Raw genomic sequence first — 6,425 nt, forward strand, 5'->3', positions numbered from 1 at the left:
ACTGTTGAATAATTTCAAATTAAGAAAGTAACATGGCTGGAAGCTATATTCAATGATATTTAATGTACTTTTCCCGGAAGGCTACTCAAAAAGAAAAATATACTTAATTTCAAAAACCAGTTAATCAACATATATCAAGTAGCTACATCATTTAGAATCTTAATATGGTATAAATGAATAAAAAATGTTCACAGTTTTAATCATTGAAACATTTCTAAATATCAGGTTTTTATTTAAATGTTAGCTATCTCAGAGTTTTTAAATAGCAATATATTAAGAAATTATACATGACAGGTTAAAAGCATCAGTGTATTATTTTATAACTGAGATATAATCAAGAAGGGTAGAAAGACCTTTCACTGAAATTGAGGAAAACCTTAGAAGATGGAAAGATCTCCCATGTTCTTGGATAGGCAGAATTAATATTGTCAAAATGGCCATACTACCAAGGCTGGGGAGATAGCTCAGTTGGTAGAGTGCTTGCCTCACAAGCACAAGGCCCTGAGTTCAATCCCCAGCACCGCCAAAAAAAAAAAAAAAAAAAAAAAAATGGCCATACTACCAAAAGTGCTATACAGATTCAATGCAATTCCAATTAAAATCCCAATGATGTACCTTACACAAATAGAGCAAGCAATCATGAAATTCATCTGGAAGAATAAGAAACCCAGAATAGCTAAAGCAGTCCTTAGCAGGAAGAATGAAACAGGGGGTACCGCAATACAGAATTTCAACTATACTACAAACCAATAGTAACAAAAACAGCATGGTATTGGCACCAAAATAGACAGGAAGATCAATGGTACAGAATAGAGGACATGGACACAAACCCAAATAAATACAATTTTCTCATAGTAGACAAAAGGTGTCAAAAATATGCAATGGAGAAAAGATAGCCTCTTCAACAAATGGTGCTGGGAAAACTGGAAATCCACATGCAACAGAATGAAACTAAATCCATATCTCTCACCCTGCACAAACATCAGCTCACAATGGATCAAGGACCTTGAAATCAGACCAGAGACCCTGCATCTTATAGAAGAAAAAGTAGGTCAATTCTTCAACTTGTGGCTTAGGATCAGACTTCCTTAACAGGACTCCCATAGCACAAGAAATAAAAGCAAGAATCAACAACTGGGATAGATTCAAACTAAATAGCTTTCTCAGCAAAGGAAACTATCAGCAATGTGAAGAGAGAGCCTATAGAGTGGGAGAATATCTTTGCCACTCATACTTCAGATAGAGCACTAATTTCCAGAATATATAAAGAACTCAAAAAACTCTACACCAAGAATACACATAACCCAATCAACAAATGGGCTAAGGATATGAACAGACACTTCACAGAAGAAGATGTACAAGCAATCGACAAACATATGAAAAATGTTCACCATCTTAGTAATAAGAGAATGCAAATCAAAACTACACTAAGATTCCATCTCACCCCAATTAGAATGGCGATTATCAAGAATACAAGCAACAATAGGTGTTGGAGAGGATGTGGGGAAAAAGGTACACGCATACATTGCTGGCATTAATTTGCAGCCACTCTAGAAAGCAGTGTGGAGATTCCTTAGAAAACTTGGAATTTGACCCAGCTATCCCACTCCTCGGCCTCTACCCAAAGGACTTAAAATCAGCATACTACAGAGATACAGCTACATCAATGTTCATAGCTGCTCAATTCACAATAGCCAGACTGTGGAACCAACCTAAATGTCCTTCAATTGATGAATGGATAACACACACACAATGGAACATTACTCAGCTATAAAGAATGATAAAATTATGGCATTTGCAGGCAAATGGATGAAATTGGAGAATATCATGCTAAGTGAGACAAGCCAATCTCAAAAAACCAAAGGATGAATGATCTCGCTGATAAGCAGATGATGACACATATTGGGGGGTTGGAGTGGGGCAAGAATGGAGGAAGGAGGGACTGTAAAGAGGGAAAAGGGGGGTGGTAGGGGTGGGGGGAAGGAAAAATAACAATGAATCAAACACCATTACCCTATGTAAATGTATGATTACGCAAATGGTATGCTGTTATTCCATGTACAAACAGAAACATGTATCCCATTTGTTTACAATAAATTAATAAAAATAAATTTAAAAAAAAGAAAGACCTTTCACCACAGGTATGTTTAAAACTCAGTGTGTTCTAAGTTTTCATTCTGCTGCAGGATACACTCAAATATTAATTTGGCAACAGTATCTAAGTTGTATTTTCATTTAGGAATAAAATTGCTTGACTTGATGTCAGTGTTAATATACCCACTGACATTTCTGTACTTCTAAATGTATTTTTTAATTTTTAGTTATCTTTCACTTTTTTGCAGTGCTGGGGATCAAACCTAGTACCTCCAAAGGCTAGGCAAGTGCTCTACTGAGCCACATCCTAGCACCCCCTACCTTTTATTTAATTGGGAATGGATGAATTGTCTGTTTTCTTTTTCTTTTTCTTTTTTTTTTTTGGTGTGGGGAAATCCTGGCTTTTTAACACTAAGCCACCCCAGCCCTTTTTATTTTTTATTTTGAGACAGGGTCTTGCTAAGTCTCTGAGGCTGGCCCCCTGCCTCATCCTCCTGTGTCACTGGGATTTAAGATATGTGCTGCCATGCCTAGCTAGGGATTTATTTTTAGTTAACAATTAGTTATTTAGCCATTCATTCCCACCAGTCACAATATGCTACTAGGTTATCGCATACTAATTAGTGAATGTTTTTAAATGTATCACTTGAAGTACAATTTTTTTATTTCTTTTATCCTCTATGCATACATTAACAGACTATTTATTACATTCTAATGTCACCAAGACATCTTAGGAGTTTAACTAAAGCCAGTTAAACTTCAAAATTAAATCAAATTAAACACCCTGGCTTGTAACTTAAGAAGCTTTTTTGCCAATGAATCATTAAAAATAAAGTATTAGGGCTGGGGTTGTGGCTCAGGGGTAGAGCACTTGCCTACATGTGTGAGGCACTGGGTTCAATCCTCAGCACCACATGTAAATAAATAAAATAAAGGTCCATCTGCAACTGAAAAAAAAAAGTTACATAAATAAATGAAGTAGGTGTTGAGCATGCGGAGGATCAAGTGACCCATATCAGCAGTAATGTTCATAGGGTGCTAGATGGAGGCTGTGAGGCTTTGGGTCTCGAGACCTTTTGTTTTATGTGTGATATATATATCAATATAATACTAAAAATTCAAAGTTTTTAACTTATTTATTTTTGTGACAGGGTCTGGCTCTATTGCCCAGGCACCTTGAACTCTGGAACCTCCTCTTGCCTCCGCTTCCGCAGTAGGTGTGACTACTCGCATGCACCACAGCACTGGCTCCAAAAATTCAGTTTTAAACTATTTACTTAAAAATAATGACTTTCAGGTTGGGTGCAGGGCATGTGCCTGTAGTCCCAGCCACACAGGAGGCTGAGACAGGAGGTTTGCTCAAGCTAGAGTTCAGGTCCAGCCTGGGCAACAGAGTGAGATTGTCTCTTTAATAAAATAAAATGAAAATAAATAAATATATAAATACATAAATAAATAAGCAACTTCCAAAACATAAAAGGGTTTAAGTAAGAAAAGTGACATTGTATTTTCTTTTTCTGCAAATGTCTTTCTGTCTTACTAATGGATTCTCTTTTGTGTTGTGGGGAGTTTTTTGTTTTGTTTTTGTGTTTCTTGGCATACTACTAGAAACAAGCCCAAGCACATACCAGGCAAGCACTCCACTACTGAGCCAGATCTTCAACCCCAGATGGCGTGGCCTATCTGCTTCCACATTCACTGCTTCAGTAGCACACATCCCTAGCCTCCAGGAGACACCACCTACATTCATGAGAGAGGAAGCACATAATACTTTAACATTACTCAGAAAAAAGTTTTGACATCATAACCCCTTGAACGGGTCTCAGGAACCCCCAGTGATCCGCTAAGATTCAGTCCTTTTAAGCAATGTAGAGTTCGCAATACTCGAACTTTAGTGTAAGAATCATTTGACTTTTCAAAAAATGCCCATTCCTACCACCCACCACAAGCATTGCATTCTCCCTGGGGTAGGTCCCAAATCACTGCATTTGAAATCTTGAGTGGTGCTTAGGGATGTGGTGGCAGTATTGCTCTTCAGGAAATCCTGCACTAAGCTTCTACCCCAAGAAAATAAAGCCAGCATGCTTCACAATGGACAGTGGAAGACTCCAAAAAAGAGCTGCTGTACCTCATCCACCAGTTGCTCTTACAGAGAGCCCATCCCCCTTTAACCTGAATAGACCGTGACATAATCCTGTGCTTTGTCTCTTGTAACACAGATGAGACAGGGCTGGAACGTTTGAATGAGGCTTTTTCCCAAAGGGTCAGAATAGCAAAAGGGAAGTATTTACATAACTACATGGCATGGCTTCTCTTTGTGGTCTATTTTAAGGACACTTCCTTTTCTAGCTCCCAGCTGTCCATGTGGCAGAGGTCTTTTTATGAGAAAAAGAGGAAGAAAAGAGATCCTTTTTCCTTTTGTCCTTTACCCTAGAAAATGGGCAGGTACACAGTAGAAAATAAATGTTTGTCAGTAACATAAGGTAGTGTCGAGTCCTCTCTAGTAAAACAGAAATAATGACATTCTTTCAAAAAAATGGTAAAATCAATGAACTTCTGTTTCAGATATGGAAAATAATTTATGAGTGTTCATATAATCAGAACTCTGTAAGATATTTCATATAAGCCTATCATGAAGTATTTTTATTTGCATAATTAAAATGAATAGATGATTCTGCAAGTGTTTGTACAAGCAGTCTTTCTTACAATGAGAGTTTTAAATATGTATATCACCAGGGGCAGTGGTGCACACCTATAATCCCAGAAGCTCCGGAGGCTGAGACAGGAGGATCAAGAGTTCAAAGCCAGCCTTAGCAAATTAGTGAGGCCCTAAGCAACTCAGCAAGACCCTGTCTCTAAATAAAATATTAAAAAAAAAAAAAAAAAAAGGGCTGGGGATATGGCTTAGTGGTTAAATACCTTTGGGTTCAATCCCTGGTACCAAAAAAAAAAGTGTCATATACCTATAGAAAAACCCTCCTTTGTGGAGTTTCCAACTTGTAATTCATTAACCAAAAGATATAATGGATGTTTTTTTTTTTTTTTATTGTAAACAAATGAGATACATGTTGTTTCTCTGTTTATACATGGAATAAAGGCATACCATTTGTGTAATCATAAATTTACATAGGGTAATGTTGTTTGATTCATTCTGTTATTTTTTCCCTTCCCCCCCACCCCTCCCACCCTTCTTTTCCCTCTATAGTCCTTCATTCCTCCATTCTTGCCCCCTCCCTAATCCTAACCCTAACCCTAACACTAACCCATCCCACCCCCCATGATGTGTCATCATCCGCTTATCAGCGAGATCATTCGTCCTTTGGTTTTTTGAGTGGACGTTTCTTATGTGTGCATGTAGCGTTTGCCCCAATGAGAGGTGGTTTCGCCCTATAGAGAAAGACCTATCATCAGCAATAACCTTCCTTTTTTTAACTGTGAAAACTTGCGTTAATGTGAATAATAATCTCAAATGTTTTTGGAAAAGTTAATCATCTGATAAAGCTTTTTACTTGAATGTTTATATGTTGTAAATGCATAAAATACTCAATGCAGGTTGAATATGGGAAACAACTGGATTTGCCAAGAGAAGGAAAATTTGAAAATACGGAAACACCTTAGGTGTGGAATACAGTTTGACCGAAACAGTTGTTTCAAAGCTGTTATCAATTTTTTGAAAATAATTAGGGCTAATATATAGAAGCATATTTCTAATTTTACAAATTCTGATTTAGTGGTTAAATTACTATGCATTATTGAAGTTAAAACTTATTTTATATACTTTTCATGATGTTTCAGTGTATTGATAATATTGTAGTATGAATTTATTTCAGTGCCTTAAAGTATATCGAATGCAATATTTTGCTCATGGTTAAAGAATTGTTCTCTTAAGAATGAAATGCTATCAGGTAAAAAGGATCTATGAAGTAATTTACACTTGTACACATGGATGCATTTGTCATTTTTGTTTGAGTCATGCATTTGAGAGTCAACAAATATTTATTAGGTGCCTTTGCTTTAACCAATATTGCTTTCATTTAATACCCAGAAATGTAAAAATGTGGTATTTGTAGTACCAACTTAATGGTTGTATTTATTTTTTAAATCATTCTCTGTATCCTGAATTGAACTAGCACGAAGGCTTGTTAGTAGAAGTTTCTCCTTTGTTCTTTCTCTTCCAAAATAGAAACTAGATTAAAAAAAATCATCAAATAGAAAAAAAAAATTACCAAAAATGGTCAAGAACATTATTTATATATTTTTTTAAATTTTAAAAGAATTTTCATATACCAACACAGAGATTTGCTCCTGAAGATTCATTTTAACCATCAGCG

This window comes from Sciurus vulgaris (genome assembly GCF_902686455.1).
Source record: "Sciurus vulgaris genome assembly, chromosome: 4".
Classification (NCBI taxonomy): Eukaryota; Metazoa; Chordata; class Mammalia; order Rodentia; family Sciuridae; genus Sciurus; species Sciurus vulgaris.